The sequence below is a fragment of the Salmo trutta genome, chromosome 26 (assembly GCF_901001165.1).
Source record: "Salmo trutta chromosome 26, fSalTru1.1, whole genome shotgun sequence".
Classification (NCBI taxonomy): domain Eukaryota; kingdom Metazoa; phylum Chordata; class Actinopteri; order Salmoniformes; family Salmonidae; genus Salmo; species Salmo trutta.
The window spans coordinates 20,045,592-20,062,681 of record NC_042982.1 but is presented as its reverse complement, the minus strand read 5'-3'; the positions used below and the strand labels follow the sequence as shown (position 1 = coordinate 20,062,681).

Genomic DNA, 17,090 nt, shown 5'->3' with positions numbered 1-17,090 from the left:
TCAAGATGCTGCAGTACTGCAGTCAGACTGACTGCAGAGAGCCCAGCTATTCCCTCCTCACCCTGGCTCGACCTCTGGGGGGATACTATATAAATAAACACACATACCAAATTCACTATGCGGCAGGAACAGATGAGGGAGAAAGAGGGACAGAGAAAAAAGGAGGAAGAGAAATAAAAGGGGAGAAAGAGAAAGAGGGTGGGAGAAAGAAAGGGGAGGACAGAGAGAGCAAGCAGGCTGGTTCATGGCTAGCAGCCCACAGTGAGACAAAGTGAGAGGAAGCAGTGTGGTTGGTTGTTATCAGTGAGTGGGCCACCATGGGCAGAGGCAACAAAAGACATCCTCAGAGTACATGCTGTATCTACCAGCTGTTGACTAATTCAACACAGACCGATGCCAAACATATCAACACTCCATCTAAACAACTCTCCATCTAAACAGTGACTGGCAAATAAACTGTGTCATGCTACTTACTAAAAGACAGCCAATACCCAACCTTTCTATAAAAAAACTGCATGATCAGAAGAAACTTTTAATCTAATGAGGCTTTCACCAGCTAATGCACCCATAGGAGAGTAGACAAGTTCCACAAAACGTATAACCACCCTAAACATAGGCTGAATGCAGCAGAGGGGGCAATGCTGGTATTCAAATGGCACAGATATGAGACAGTACAGTGAGAGCTGTTCGATGAAAACTAAACTCCAAACAGGGTGGTAGCTCAGTATGACAGGGACAGAGAGAAGAGAGCGAGAGAGAGAGCAGCTGCATTACCTCATCCCTCTGAGACAGAGCTTGCCAGCCAGCCAGCCAGCCGATGACATCACTTCCTGTTGAGCTAGCTTCGCACCACACATCTACTTCAAGATCACCACCACGGAGCCGCCATTCTGCTACTGCACAGCTTTCAAACACTGCACCATCCCTAATTCACAATTAAATTAATTTTGCCACAAAGCTCGAGACCTGGTGCTACATGTATCAAGCACCTCATAGTAGGATTTCTAATCTAGTATCAGTTTTGCCTTTTAGATCATAATGAATAATATTACATGGACGGGGGGGGGGCCTGATCCTAGATCAGCACTCCAACTCTGAGACACTTGATACATACTGCCCAGTCTTATACCTTACAGCAGCCCATAGAGTAAAAGACATACCCACATTTCAGAAAGTCTACACTCGCTCAGTCATGACTGTCCCAATCATTACCAAGCCATGGGCTACTTATCTTTCTTATTACTGGTCAATCAATCTAGGCTATGAAACCATATTTTCTGACTCGCCTGCCAGGACACCATCTAGCCTACGGCGGTGCATCCGTCTGTAACAAGGTTTCTCAGGTACACTTTACATCACAGCAGTCGGCAAGATGTATAGACCTGCTGAATATTTCAACACTAGCCCATAGGCATCGCTTATAAAACATTCAATGATATGTCTGAACCTTGTCTATAGAATTTTATATCCATTTGTATGTAGGTCAAGTCTGATCGTATATGCTTGTTATGTGTAGCTATGCCCTGCAGACATGGTTTTAACCTCTCTGGGCTATGTGGGACGATTTCGTCCCACCTACGTAACAGCCACTTCAATCCAGTGGCGCGATTTTTGAATCGTTAGAAATGCTATAACTTCAATTTCTCAAACATATGACTATTTCACAGCTATTTAAAGACAAGAATCTCGTTAATCTAACCCCACTGTCCGATTTCAAAAAGGCTTTACAACAAAAGCAAAACATTAGATTATGTCAGCAGAGTACCCAGCCAGAAATAATCACACAGCCATTTTTCAAGCTAGCATATCATGTCACATAAACCCAAACCATATCTAAATGCAGCACTAACCTTTGATGATCTTCATCAGATGACACACCTAGGACATTGTGTTATACAATACATGCATGTCTGTTCAATCAAGTTCATATTTATATCAAAAACCAGCTTTTTACATTAGCATGTGACGTTCAGAACTAGCATTCCCACCGAACACTTCCGGTGATTTTACTAAATTACTCACGATAAACGTTCACAAAAAGCATAACAATTATTTTAAGAATTATAGATACATTACCCCTCTATGCACTCGATATGTCCGATTTTAAAATAGCTTTTCGGATGAAGCACATTTTGCAATAATCTAAGTACATAGCCCGGCATTACAGGGCTAGCTATTTAGATACCCACCCAGTTCAGCCTCCACCAAAATCACATTTCCTATAAGAAAAATGTTCTTACCTTGCTTGTTCTTCATCAGAATACACTGCCAGGACTTCTACTTCAATAACAAATGTTGGTTTGGTCCCAAATAATCCATCGTTATGTTCCAACAGCGACGTTTTGTTCGTGAGTTCTAGAATGCTTCTTCGCGGTGTCGCGCATGGCGCATTGGCGTGTCAAAAATGTCTAAATATTCCATTACCGTACTTCGAAGCATGTCAACCGCTGTTTAAAACCAATTTTTATGCCATTTATGTCGTAGAGAAGTGTTAATATTCCGACCGGGAGTATGCATTGAGCCTAAACAGCCGAATAAAATTTCTCCTCAGAAGCGACTCATGCACGCGCATCATTGAAAGGTCCTCCGAGCATCCACTTACAAAAGGCGATAATATATTTCAACCTGAGGTTCCCTCGTAAACCTTCAGTTATTTCGCGGGCTCTGAGAGCCTATTGGAGCCCTGGGAATTGTCACGTTACAGCTAAGATCCTTACTTTTCAATAAAAAGAGGTAAGACGCACGACTCCTTGTCAGACAGGGTACTTCCTGCTTGAAGCCTTGTCAGGTTTTTGCCTGCCATAGGAGTTCTGTTATACTCACAGACACCATTCAAACAGTTTTAGAAAATTCAGAGTGTTTTCTATCCAAACCTGAACAATAATATGCATATTCTAGCTTCTGAGTTGGTGTAGGAGGCAGTTAAAAATGGGAACATATTTTTTCCAAAATTCTCAATACTGCCCCCTATACCAAACAGGTTAAAATAAGCTAGCTAGTATTTGTTTTCTTACCTGCTTGAAGTGCCGGATGGGAGGAATTTACACTTTTAGGACTACTCCATCGCAATCAAGCGCAGCTAAAGTACTTGAAAGATAACATATTACTTCAACTAGGGCTGCACAATATAAAATCGGTGAGCATACCATTATCGGCCAAAATTAGCTAAAAATGCAAACATCGGTATCGGCCGATGTCTAGTTTAACACCCCGATGTCAAAGCTGACGTGCATACCTATATAACGTAGGTACATGACGTAATGACGCCACGTAAAATGTGCAACACAGAATTCCTAAACTAGCCCACAATGTCTTCTGTGTGGATCAAGCAGTCAAGTCGAGCAGTCATTAGAAAAAGTAACTAAATTTCAGCGAGACAACTCAAAAGGCAAAATCCATTAAAGCCAAGATAATGGAATGCATTGCCCTTAACAATCAACCGTTCTCTGTCGTGGGTGATGTTGGCTTTCACCGACTGGTCGAGCACCGGTACGCTATTTATCAGATGTTGCCCTACCGGAGCTACACAATAATAGTGTCACTGCTATTAGCTTCAAGACATACATATTACGGAATGCCGTTTGGGTCTCTGCGTGTCAAAAAAAGATACAGTAACACTGTCAAAGCTGTACAAAAAAAAATCTGCAAACAAGCAAACACCGGCCACGAACGATGTGTTTACAATACCGCGTTGGTAAAAAAAATAAAATTGTTCGACCGCAACTTCTGGGGTAGCTAGCTTTGGCTTGGTTCCTAGCTAGCGCCAATACAACCAGCCTGAAAACAATGACCAGTAGAAACTGCAGTCATTTTCATTATCTAGCAATGATTTAGAAATCCTTGTGAGTAAGTATTAGCTAGGTTGCCACTTGTTATTTGCCTATTGAAATTGAACTTCAGTTCATGAAAATAAATAGCTATCCAGCTACTTAGCCCTGCTGCCCAAAGCTAACGTTATAAGCAGCCAGCTAGCTTCATCTGGCTAGTGAGGCTCAACCGGACCAGGGTATGTGTTGTGAAGCTAGCCACAATAAGGATTAGGCACAATAGTGGAATTTGCAGTTTGTATTCAAAATAAAAGTAATTGACAGTGATGCAAATGAATACAAATAGTATAATTATTAGGAGGTCGACCGATTAATCGGAATGGCCGATTAATTAGGGCCGATTTCAAGTTTTCATAACACTCGGTATTTTTGGGCACCGATTTGCCGATTTTTTAAATTTATTTTATTTTTATTATTATTTAACTAGGCAAGTCAGATTAAGAACACATTCTTATTTTCAATGACGGCCTAGGAATGGGGGTTAACTGCCTTGTTTAGGGGGGATTCGGGGATTTGTTTTTGCAACCTTCCGGTTACTAGTCCAACGCTCTAACCACCTGCCTTACATTGCACTCCACGAGGAGCCTGCATGGCAGGCTGACTACCTGTTACCCTAGGGCAGCAAGAAGCCAGGGTAAGTTGCTAGCTAGCATTAAACTTATCTTATAAAAAACTATCAATCTTAACATAATCACTAGTTAACTACACATGGTTGATGATATTACTAGTTTAACTAGCTTGTCCTGCGTTGCATATAATCGATGCGGTGCCTGTTAAATTTCTCATCGAATCGCAGCCTCCGACAAACGGGTGTTGATTTAACAAGCGAAAAAAGCACTGTCGTTGCACCAATGTACCTAACGATAAACATCAATGCCTTTCTTGAAAATCAATACACAAGTATATATTTTTAAACCTGCATATTTAGTTAATATTGCCTGCTAACATGAAATTGTGTCACTGCTCTTGAGTTCATTGCCTGGCTCGTTGCAAACTAATTTGCCAGAATTTTACATAATTATGACATAACATTGAAGGTTGTGCAATGTAACAGGAATATTTAGATTTAGGGATGCCACCCGTTAGATAAAATACGGAACGGTTCCGTATTTCACTGAAAGAATAAATGTGATAGTTTCCGGATTCGACCATATTAATGACCAAAGGCTCGTATTTCTGTGTGTTATTATATTATAATCAAGTCTATGATTTGATATTTGATAGAGCAGTCTGACTGAGCGATAGTAGTCAGCAGCAAGCTCGTAAGCATTCATTCAAACAGCACCTTGCGTTTGCCAGCAACTCTTAGCAATTCTTCATGCATTGCGCTGTTTATGACTTCAAGCCTGTCAACTCCCAAGATGAGGCTGGTGTAACCGATGTGAAATGGCTAGCTAGTTAGCTGAGTGCGCGCTAATAGCGTTTCAAACGTCACTCGCTCTGAGACTTGGAGTTGTTGTTACCCTTACTCTGCATGGGTAACGCTGCTTCGAGGGTGGCTGTTGTCGATGTGTTCCTGGTTCGAGCGAGGAGAGGGACGGAAGCTATACTGTTACACTGGCAATACTAAAGTGCCTATAAGAACATCCAATAGTCAAAGGTATATGAAATACAAATCGTATAGAGAGAAATAGTCCTATAATTCCTACAACCTAAAACTTCTTACCTGGGAATATTTCAGACTCATGTTAAAAAGAAACCACCAGCTTTCATATGTTCTCATGTTCTGAGCAAGGAACTTAAACTTTAGCTTTTTTACATGGCACATATCGCACTTTTACTTTCTTCTCCAACACTTAATATTTTGCATTATTTAAACCAAATTGAACATGTTTCATTATTTATTTCAGGCTAAATTGATAGTATTTATGTATTATATTAAGTTAAAATAAGTGTTCATTCAGTATTGCTGTAATTGTCATTACAAATACAATTTTTTTTTTTTTAAATGCCGAATAATAAGTAGCGGGGTTTTTGGTCCTCTAATAATCGGTATCGGCGTTAAAGTCATAATCGGTCGACCTTAATAATTATGCCATACTTTTATTTTGAAGGTTAACCACAAAAGTCCACTATTGTGGCTAATCCTTATTGAGGCTAGCTTCACAAAGATGGGTCCGACCTCCATTAATAAAATAAGAATGACCAGCACTGTAAATGCGTGAGACAACTTCACCAGCATCATAGCATATGTATCGATGAATCGTTGTGACATGAAATACGAGTGATAGTGTAATCAATGTGTAATAACTACGTAGAAAATGTATGCACTCATTAACTTATTATGTGACGTGCAGTCATATTCAGGTCCTGATTGGTCAACAAGCTTATTTTTGGACACACGTCTACGGCATTCTATAGAAATCCTGGTTGAGAATGAAACGACTGAACAACGAAACAGCACTGCAAGTTAGTGAAAGAAATAGGTTTTGATTATGTTTTACTGGTAATGGGGACATACGTAAATGCCAACAAAATAACCTTGGTCAGTATGGTGTGTAACCTTTATTTAACTAGGCAAGTCAGTTAACCTCTTTTGGGTAGGGGGCAGTATTTTGACATCCGGATGAAAAGCGTGCCCGTAGTAAACTGCCTGCTACTCAGGCCCAGAAGGTAGGATATGCATATTATTAGTAGATTTGGATAGAAAACACTCTGAAGTTTCTAAAACTGTTTGAATGATGTCTGTGAGTATAACAGAACTCATACGGCAGGCAAAAACCTGAGAAAAAAATCCAACCAGGAAGTGTGGAAATCTGAGGTTTGTAGTTTTTCCAAGTGATTGCCTATCTAATACACAGTGTCTGTGGGGTCATTTTGCACTTCCTAAGGCTTCCACTAGATGTCAACAGTCTTTCGAACTTTGTTTCATGCTTCTACTGTGAATGGGGAGAGAATAAGAGCATATGGAGTCAGATGACTGAGAAAATGACATGAGCTCAATCGCGCGCACTTACGTGAGAGTTAGGTGTGTTCCTTTTCATTTCTTAAGACAAAGGAATCGTCCGGTTGGAATATTATGGAAGATTTATGATAAAAATATCCTAAAGATTGATTCTATACATCGTTTGACAAGTTTCTACTAACTGTAATAACTTTTTTGACTTTGTCTCAATTTAATGCGCGAGCACAGTGAATTTGGATTACTCGACTGAACGCGCGAACAAAATGGAGGTATTTGGACATAAAGATGAACTTTATCGAACAAAACTAACATTTATTCTGGAACTGGGATTCCTGGGAGTGCATTCCGATGAAGATCAAAGGTAAGTTAATATTTATAATGTAATTTTTGTCCTTTCTGTTGACTCAGAGCGCCAAATTCAAAACCGCTAAAATCTCAATTCCATTTTCTCAAACAATCAACTATTTTACACCATTTTAAAGACTCTCGTTAATCCAACCACATTGTCTGATTTCAAAAAGGCTTTACAGAGAAAGCATAACATTTGATTATGTTAGGACATAAACTCCACAAGAAAAACCACACAGCCATTTTCCAAGCAACTAGATGCATCACAAAAACCAAAAGTACAGCTAAAATATTCACTAACCTTTGATGATCTTCATCAGATGGCACTCATAGGACTTCATGTTACACAATACATGTATGTTTTGCTCGATGAAGTTCATATTTATATCTAAAAACCCCATTTTACATTGGCGCGTAATGTTCAGAAATGTTTTCCCTCCAAACCTCCCGGTGAATGAGCAATGAGCACACATACTACAGAAATACTCAAACTTTGATCAATATACAAGTGTTATGCACAGAATTATAGATAGACTTCTCCTAAATGCTGCCGCTTTGTCAGATTTCAAAAAAGCTTTACGGCGAAAGCAAACTTTGCAATAATCTGAGTACAGCGCTCAGACATCAAAACAAGCCATACAGATACCCGCCATCTTGGAGCCAATAAAACTAAGAAATTACATTAGAAATATTCACTTACCTTTGATTATCTTCATCAGAAGGCACTCCCAGGCACCCCAGCTCCACAATAAATGTTCGATAAAGTTCATATTTATGTCCAAATACATCCATTTTGTTTGCGCGTTAGGTTCACTATCCAAATCAATAACGCGCGTGCTTACTTAGTCCAGACGAAAAGTCAAAAAAGTTATGCTACAGTTTGTAGAAACATGTCAAACGATGTATAGAATCAATCTTTAGGTTGTTTTTAACATATATCTTCAATAAAATTCCAACCGGACCTATCCGTTCTCTTTAGGAGTGAATATGAACTCAGCTCACTCCCAAGTCCTTGCGCGTGACTGAGCCCATGCCTTATAATGGGACACCTACTTCCTTGGGCTGTTATTCCCATCAAATTCACCATAGAATCCTCAAGCAAGGTTCTAAAGACTTGACATCTAGTGGAAGCCTAAGGAAGTGCAACATGACCCTGTAAAGACTACAAATTCAATAGACAATGGTTTGAAAAACTACAATCCTCAGATTTCCCACTTCCTGGTTGTATTGTTCTCAGGTTTTTGCCTGCCATATTAGTTCTGTTATACTCACAGACATCATTCAAACAGTTTTAGAAACTTCAGTGTTTTCTATCCAAATATACTAATAATATGCATATCCTACCTCCTGGGCCCGAGTTGCAGGCAGTTTAACCTCTTATGGCTAGGGGGCAGTATTTTCACGGCTGGATAAAAAACGTACCCGATTTAATCTGATTATTAGTCCTGCCCAGAAACTAGAATATGCATATAATTATTAGCTTTGGAGAGAAAACACTCCAAAGTTTCTAAAACTGTTTGAATGGTGTCTGTGAGTATAACAGAACTCCTATGGCAGGCAAAAACCTGAGATGGTTCTGTTCAGGAAGTACCCTCTCTGACCATTTATTTTCTTTCTTTGACATCTCTTCCAAAAACTAAGGATCTCTGCTGTTACGTGACAATACCCACGTCTCCAATGGGGTCTCAGAGCCCGGGAAAAACAGGAATGACGTAATTCAAAGCCCTGGCTGAAACAAAGGAGAGCAAAAGTCGCTCTGGATAAGAGCGTCTGCTAAATGACTAAAATGTAAATGTAAAAGCTAAGTGGTCTATCAGTGGAGTAAGCCTTACGCTCGCGACCCGCCCCGCCCCCGGCTTTCGGTTTTTCCCTCAGTTTACAGGCATGCACCTTCCCGGTCGGAATATTATCGCTTTTCTACGAGATAAATTGCATAAAAATTGGTTTTAAACAGCGGTTGACATGCTTCGAAGTACGGTAATGGAATATTTAGAAATGTTTTGTCACATTCTGCGCCATGCTCGTGACCGAGATTTAGCGTTGGGATAGTGTCTAGAACGCACAAACAAAACGTCGTTGATGGAACATAACGATGGATTATTTGGGACCAAACCTACATTTGTTATTGAAGTAGAAGTCCTGGGACTGCATTCTGACGAAGAACAGGAAAGGTAAGAACATTTTTCTTATAGGAAATGTGATTTTGGTGAAGGCTAAACTGTGTGGGTGTCTAAATAGCTAGCCCTGTGATGCCGGGCTATGTACTTAGATTATTGCAAAATGTGCTTCATCCGAAAAGCTATTTTAAAATCGGACATATCGAGTGCATAGAGGAGTTCTGTATCTATAATTCTTAAAATAATTGTTATGCTTTTTGTGAACGTTTATCGTGAGTAATTTAGTAAAATCACCGGAAGTGTTCGGTGGGAATGCTAGTTCTGAACGTCACATGCTAATGTAAAAAGCTGGTTTTTGATATAAATATGAACTTGATTGAACAGACATGCATGTATTGTATAACATAATGTCCCAGGTGTGTCATCTGATGAAGATCATAAAAGGTTAGTGCTGCATTTAGCTGTGGTTTGGGTTTATGTGACATTATATGCTAGCTTGAAAAATGGGTGTCTGATTATTTCTGGCTGGGTACTCTGCTGACATAATCTAATGTTTTGCTTTCGCTGTAAAGCCTTTTTGAAATCGGACAGTGTGGTTAGATAAAGGAGAGTCTTGTCTTTAAATAGCTGTAAAATAGTCATATGTTTGAAAAGTGGAAGTTTTCGGATTTTAGAGGAGTTTGTATTTCGCGCCCCGCCCATCATTGGATATTGGAGCAGAGTGTAGATGTAAGAGGTTAATTTTGGGTACGTTTTTCATCTGGCCGTGAAAATACTGCCCCCATCCCGAAGAGGTTAAGGAGAAGTGTATCTATAATTCTTTGAATAACAGTTATATATTTTATCAACGTTTATGATGAGTATTTCTGTAAATTGATGTGCTCATTCACCGGAAGTTTTGGGAAGCAAAACATTTCTGAACATTACACGCCAATGTAAAATGGGGTTTTTGGATATAAATATGAACTTTATCGAACAAAACATACATGTATTGTGTAACATGAAGTCCTATGAGTGCCATCTGATGAAGATCAAAGGTTAGTGATTCATTTTAGCTGTATTTATGGTTTTTGTGACGCCTCTCCTTGCTTGGAAAATGGCTGTGTGGTTTTTCATGTCTAGGCACTGTCCTAACATAATCTAATGTTATGCTTTCGCCGTAAAGCCTTTTTGAAATCGGACACTGTGGTTGGATTAAGGAGAAGTGTATCTTTAAAATGGGATATAATAGTTGTATGTTTGAGAAATTTGACGCTAGCGTCCCACATACTCCAGAGAGGTTAAGAACAAATTATTATTTACAATGACAGCCCAGACGACACTGGGCCAATTGTGCTCCGCCCTACGGGACTCCCAATCACGGTCGGATGTGATAGAGTCTGGATTCAAACCAGGGACTGTAGTTACACCTTTTGCACTGAGATGCAGTGCCTTAGACTGCTGCGTCCATGTGTGTGTTAACTATTTAGCTGTACTAGAATACTTTAAAAAAAAAAGCAGATACAATTTTAAATGAATCAGTATCGATTTTTGGGGCAAGGAAATTATTGGATATCGGTCAAAATTGTCATATCGGTGCATCACTAATTTCAACCCTTGAGTTGTATTGGCGTATTAACGCTTCTATATAGTAGACTTTTGTTAACTTCTGAATAGGCTGAAAGTTTATGAGTCACCCTGTGCTGCCTGCCTGCTGCCGTATATAGAGCATTATATCACAGCCTGGGCCTGTTCTGTCTCAGTGTTATGGTGCTTCTCTCCCTGGCCTGTGAACTGATAACATCAGTGCAAACAAACAGTAGGGTGGAGGACAGGGCTCAGTACAGTTTCAAAAGACAAGGCCACTGTGACTGCCGGGCAGAGGAAGACTCATTACAGAGAGCTGGAGACATTAATAAATAAACAAATAGAAGAAAAGCAATACACAAACAAGAGAGAAGTGGGCTTCTTCATTACTTCAGTTCTATCCCACCGCTGTCCTTGGACAGAGAATGGGACTCTATACCACCCATAGTGGTCAGTTTTTTGCTGCTCTGAGCCTGAGGCATACATGGCTTAGTAGAGCAGTAGAATGTCTGTCTGGCGGTTAAGATCCCAAAACCATGTTCAGCCAAGTGGAAGCCATGGAAGAGCAGCACCAGTGTAGCACACAGGAGCTACTCTGCCCACTGAGGGGGAGGCAGGAAAATAGAAAAATAAGGGAGGGGGAAACATTTAAAAATACAAATTATTTATTCAAAAAGGATTGTGTGGATCTCTGTCTGAGAATGTGTAGGAGGACTTGTTGCTTCTAACCTTCAGGGATTTGAACAGGATTGGGTCGTTACGGTTATGTCGCTGGGCAACTCTAAAATGTCCATGAAAAATACCAGTCAGTCATACGAATTCTGTCCAGCTCAATGTATCCGATTGGTGGTGTTGGGCTACTCCAGGCTTGCATCCAAAATAGCTCCCTATTCCGTATTAGTGTACTACTTTTGACCAGTGTCTCATAGGGCTCTGGTATGGGGAATAAGAAGCTCTGGCCTAATGTAGTGCACTATATAGGGAACCATTTGAGACTGGCCCCATGTCTTGGTCATTAGACAGTGGCAATTAACAGTCTTCTTACCTGCAGCGATTCATCCCTTAACTAGCCAATTAATCCACAAACCCATTTACTACGGAAAGGCTGAATAAAATTCAAAATAGACGGTAAATTGATACGTCATGGTTTTATGCCTTTCATTTAGCCTCCACTCTTTGAATGATACCATAAAGTAGACCTAGTTAACTTATTCTCTGTCTGAGATAGGTGGGTATGTCATGGTCTATACTCAAGAAAGCTAATGCATCCCCTTTAGCAGTGGAGGCGACAGTTCAAATGGAATTGACTGGTTTGGGATTAGATTAGAGGATAACAGTATGTTCATCCCTCAGTGTAGAAGAGCACTCCAGACATCTATCTAAACAGCTGTGAATATGCACAGGGAAAGGAGGTGATAAAGGTAATTCTGACCGTAGTATTTACCAGTACCAGCCAAGTCAGTTTCCCCACCACAAACAGAGGCAATGACATGCTACTGATGTGCTAGTTGGAGGAGAGTCAGGAGTGTCAGTAAGCTCTACAACACATGGAGGTGAGGTGTGTGAGTCAGCTGCAAATACACAGCACACACAAAATATGCATGGTGAACACAATCTGCTGTAGATGAGCTAATTCTTCATACAACAAATGGCCTCTTCCACTAGCAGCAGGCATAATGACATTTGGTGGGCTCGACAGAGCCACACCTCTCAGGAGTCAAGGGCACAGACTAAACCAGCCGGCCTTTACATTGTTCACCCTGAGTAAGACTACAAGAGGGGGGAGAGGGCAAGAAATGGGGAAAGGAGAGAGCAAGAGATAGGGGAGAGAAAAAGACAAGGGTGAGGGGAGAGAGACCATCGAGGGAGAGTGGAGTTGACCTAACAGGATTCAGGAGGCTTTAAAGGGGAGAGAGACCAACGCGGGAGAGTGGAGTTGACCTAACAGGATTCAGGAAGCTTTAGATTACCAACTCATGTATTCAGCAGCAAAGAGGACTAGCAGCCAGACCCACAAGTCAGGTTCAGTTAAAATAGCCTGCTAAAATACCCTACATGCTTGTGTAATGCATACAAAGCACATATCCCACGTTTCATGCTTCAACAAGCATTCTTAACATCCTCTGTAAGAACCACAGGAAGAGGCTTCAAGAAATATTCCCTGAGAAATGTATGCTATGATGGCAGTCTGAGCACTAACAATTTTCAGTGAAGTTAGAACAGTGGTGTCCCCACACAATCCGTCTGTCTGTCTGACCGGCTGGATATTAGATCCATATTGCTGATGGACTCCTGCCGGCTACCCAGCCACACTCAATACACAGTACACCATGATCACGCCACAGGAGTGTGTGTGTGTGTGTGTGTGTGTGTGTGTGTGTGTGTGTGTGTAGACAAGATGGACACGTGTGAGCAATTTCCCATAGAAGCCAGCTGCCACACCCAATACAGAGCACAGGGAGTGATTGAGCTTGTTTTACCATTACAGAAATGTATCTGCCAACAAAATGTGTTCATTGTTCTACATTTGATGACGTCTCCATGTTTAACATATTCAGGAAAGCCAACTAAAATAATTCCACAAGGAGAGAATGAACTTAGCTACCCCAAAAAGAAAAGGAATAGGACCCAGAATCAAAGAGTTACAAAACAATCAAGACTGAAAAACTACATTGATTTAAAATTGGCCTCCTTTTTCCAGTCAGTCACATAAAAGCGGATCAAAGGTCTGTATGAGTGTGTCACTGTTTTGTCCTCAGTGCTATTCTATACCATTAGCCTCAGACTGTACTTTCACTATTAATAATCATGATGTGCCTACATCAGCGCAATCACAGCTAGTGGGTGCAGCTGAGAAGGAACACAGTCACATGAAACATATTTGACTAAAAGACCTGGAAAAGACTAAAGAGAAGTTCTTTGTGAAGCAGGAAAAAATAAATAAGCTTTAACTTGGCCCATCTGCACATGTCTGCCTCCTGCCAGCAGGTCTGGGGGGGTTCACCACTTCTATTTTTACTGCCGTGGTCTCTGGGCTTGAATCTAATGACCGTGGAAAAAGAAAATGTGCTTTTCATTGGTTCTGGAAATAAGAATAGAACTTAAATTTTGTAATCGTAACATCTGACTGCTGACAAACAGGCTTGACACCTAAAACAATATAGCTGTTCTCAGAATAAGGTGACAGAGACAGATAGATCATTTACATACAACAGTGAGGGATTCAGTTGCTATTGCAAATGTACCTCCAAGAACCACAAAGTTTGTTTAAAAAGCCTACAAAGTCCATAAAAACAAACACAGAGAAATGTATTCCCCATTCTTTCTCTCTAAACTAACAATCTCTATGGTGGCATGGCTTATATCACCAGTGAGCCAAACACATCCTTGTTCTACTAGACTTTCACGTTCTAAAAGCATGAGCAATTTAAAGAACCTTTCACACTTGCCCTGAAGAAGCATCTCTCTCCAGCTCAATCTGACAGTTGAGTTCGGAAACAAAAACATTGGGAGGGGGGAGAAAGTTTTCAATAGAACGGGAACAAGATCAATGTGTACGGCTTGACAACAAATAAACCATGAAGGTGGTGAGGAAGGGGAAAGGGGTCATAGAGTACTGACAAGGCCGGGGCAGGCGGGCAGTCAGCTGGTCAGTCACCATTTCTCCCCAGTCAGTCCATTGTTTAAGCTGTTAGGACTCAAGATGGCCACCCGGTTTCCCAGAACACAGAGAGAGCGGGAGCGGCAGTTGGTCTGTCACACAGTCCCACAGATCTGAGTGGGTGTTTACCTGTCAAGAGCCTCCTCTTAAAACACTAGGGACAAAGGACGCCCCATTAGATGCAATGCAACAGGCGCCACTCTTCGTCGGCCTGACAGCTCACAAGGCGCAATAGTCCTATACTGGTTTCCTGTATTTTGTGTGTCCAGGCGATAAATAACAGAGTAGAATGTGAGAAGCCTGTGCAGTGTTCTGAATAAGGAGGATTAGAATTCCAATGGAACACACGATAGCGATACTGAGAGTCCCGCTGGCCCTGCGTCTGTCAGGCTAAACTAAAACACAGAAACACATTGTCAAGAGAATGACGAGTGTTTTGTTCTGTCATGTGAAGGGCCGCCACATTTATAGTCAACCCATCTCATTACAGATATGGTAATAGCACTAACCTAGTTCATCAATCCAAATAAATTCATGGTTAGGCTAACTCTTGCTAACGCATCAATATCTTAATTAGAATCAGGGGCCACCTTAGGTTTCAGAAATTGGCATTTTCAAAACGCAGACCATAAAATCTGCGTCTTAACTTAAATTGGGTGGTTCGAGCCCTGAATGCTGATTGGCTGACAGCCGTGGTATATCCAACCGTATACCACATGTATGACAAAACAGTTATTTGTACTGCTCTAATTACATTGGTAACCAGTTTATAATAGCAATAAGGCACCTCGGGGGTTTGTGATATATGGCTAATATACCACAGCTAAGGGCTGTGTCCAGGCACTCTGCGTTGCGTCGTGGCTAAGAACAGCCCTTAGCTGTGGTATATTGGCCATATACCACACTTCCAAGGGCCTTATTGCTTAAATATAAAACGCAGGTGAAATGGTTTGTGTTTTTTTGCTTCAATAGAGTGATGGCAGTGGAACTAGTTTTCCTTCACAGAAAAAACATTACTGCTACTACACATTTGACAACAGAAGTGCCAGTGAATGGTCTTTGAACAGCAGGAGGGGGCTTCAAAGACTCCTGCCACTTGTTGGGCCCAAACACCTCGACACCTTTAATTCACACCTTAGTGCTAATTGAATTTACATCTGGTCTGTCCTTGCAAGCCTGGTAGACTTAACTCAGCATTCAGTCCCCATGAAGTAAAATATATCATTGTAATGTACCTACATTTTTTTTTTCTTCCTGGCTTTCAAAATAGCATCAGCCCAAACACTACTCAGTCAGTTCCAGGTTGGAATGGTGTGCTCAGGTCTCTGCTGTTTGTTTGCTAGAGCACCCTCCATATAGCTTGGAAAAAGGACACCTTGCAAGAAGTAATCTCTCCGGTTAATTTTGGTCAAAGTTAGGTTGTAGGTTTGGAGTTTTGATCTGGAGCGAAGGCCTTGCTGTGGAGGGTAGCATCCTGCATATGTACCTGCCGAAAAATCGAAGTTTATCTAACTCCAAATTTATTATTTTGTAAAAAAACATTTTTTGAAAAATAAAGAATGCCGGTTCGTGAATGCAGGAATTGTATTGACAACTGCTTATTATTACAATAAGCATTTTAGATCTGTGTTCTTTTTTTCCATGCAGACTACTGCGTTAACACAACCCCTGAGACTCCTGTGTGTGAATTAAATGCATAACCTTTGACACATCTCTCCCCTCTGCTCTCATATAGATGTGTAATCCCCCTACCCCAAACCGAGCTCAGATACACCCTCTCCACAAATCGTAACCTTTAGCACACACTTCACATCATGTATCTGATCTGACATAGGGCTGTGTTAACCTTCTTATCCCCCGCTTCAGGGGTTAATTACCAGCTTCATAGAACCTCCAGGTTCATAGACACCACAGGGCTACAGACACCTATCCTGTCATCTCTGGCTACAACAGTGTCTCCCCTGCTATGCATCATCCCTGACTTAACGCACAGCTGCACACATTATGTCTGTGTGTATAACTCAACAAATCAATGCTTCTGACTATTTGTGGACAATCTGGACTTCCACATAGTACAAAAGCCATTGTAAACCTCAGCCCATTTCCTTGGCCACAAGTTAAAGAGATCACCTCTGCACTAGCAATACTAGGCTGTGTCGTTATCCACACCCTTTGTGAGGATTCTGCCTTATGCCATCTTTTGGGTCACAGTTAGAGGTCAAACTGAACAATGATCAATAGCATTTTGGAGACAGGAAGGAGGAGATCAATATATGGGGACCTCATGGGAGTGTGTTTGGACCCCAGGCACCCTAACTAACTACAGATTATTGATTCTTCCAGATGGGCCTAAAAAATATATAATAATTCACCCCATTCGGCCAGTTTAAAATAATCAATGCACATCTTGTGCTGTGAGTGGGCATTTTCCCTTACTGCATACATGTCTGTCTAACGAGAACAATGGTAACTACTAGCTAGAGATGTTGCTTTGTGTTTCTGGAATGGATGGAATGGTTAACAAGGTTTGCACTTTGCAGGGGGGCTAGGAAGAAACACAATTTTCTGTGATCACCTGCTTTCCCCCCTTTTGCTGAACACAGATGCATGTATTGAGCTCATGTGGCTTCTAGCCCACGTAATAAAGATTCACCAGCCACAGTCCG

At 41.1% G+C, this 17,090-nt stretch overlaps 1 protein-coding gene across 2 annotated transcripts in view; it reads right to left on the bottom strand.

Annotated features, from left to right (window-relative positions):
- LOC115163357 (lissencephaly-1 homolog A-like) overlaps positions 1–17,090 on the bottom strand; it is a 63,638-nt gene that overhangs the window by 35,793 nt on the left and 10,755 nt on the right. The window lies entirely within an intron of this gene.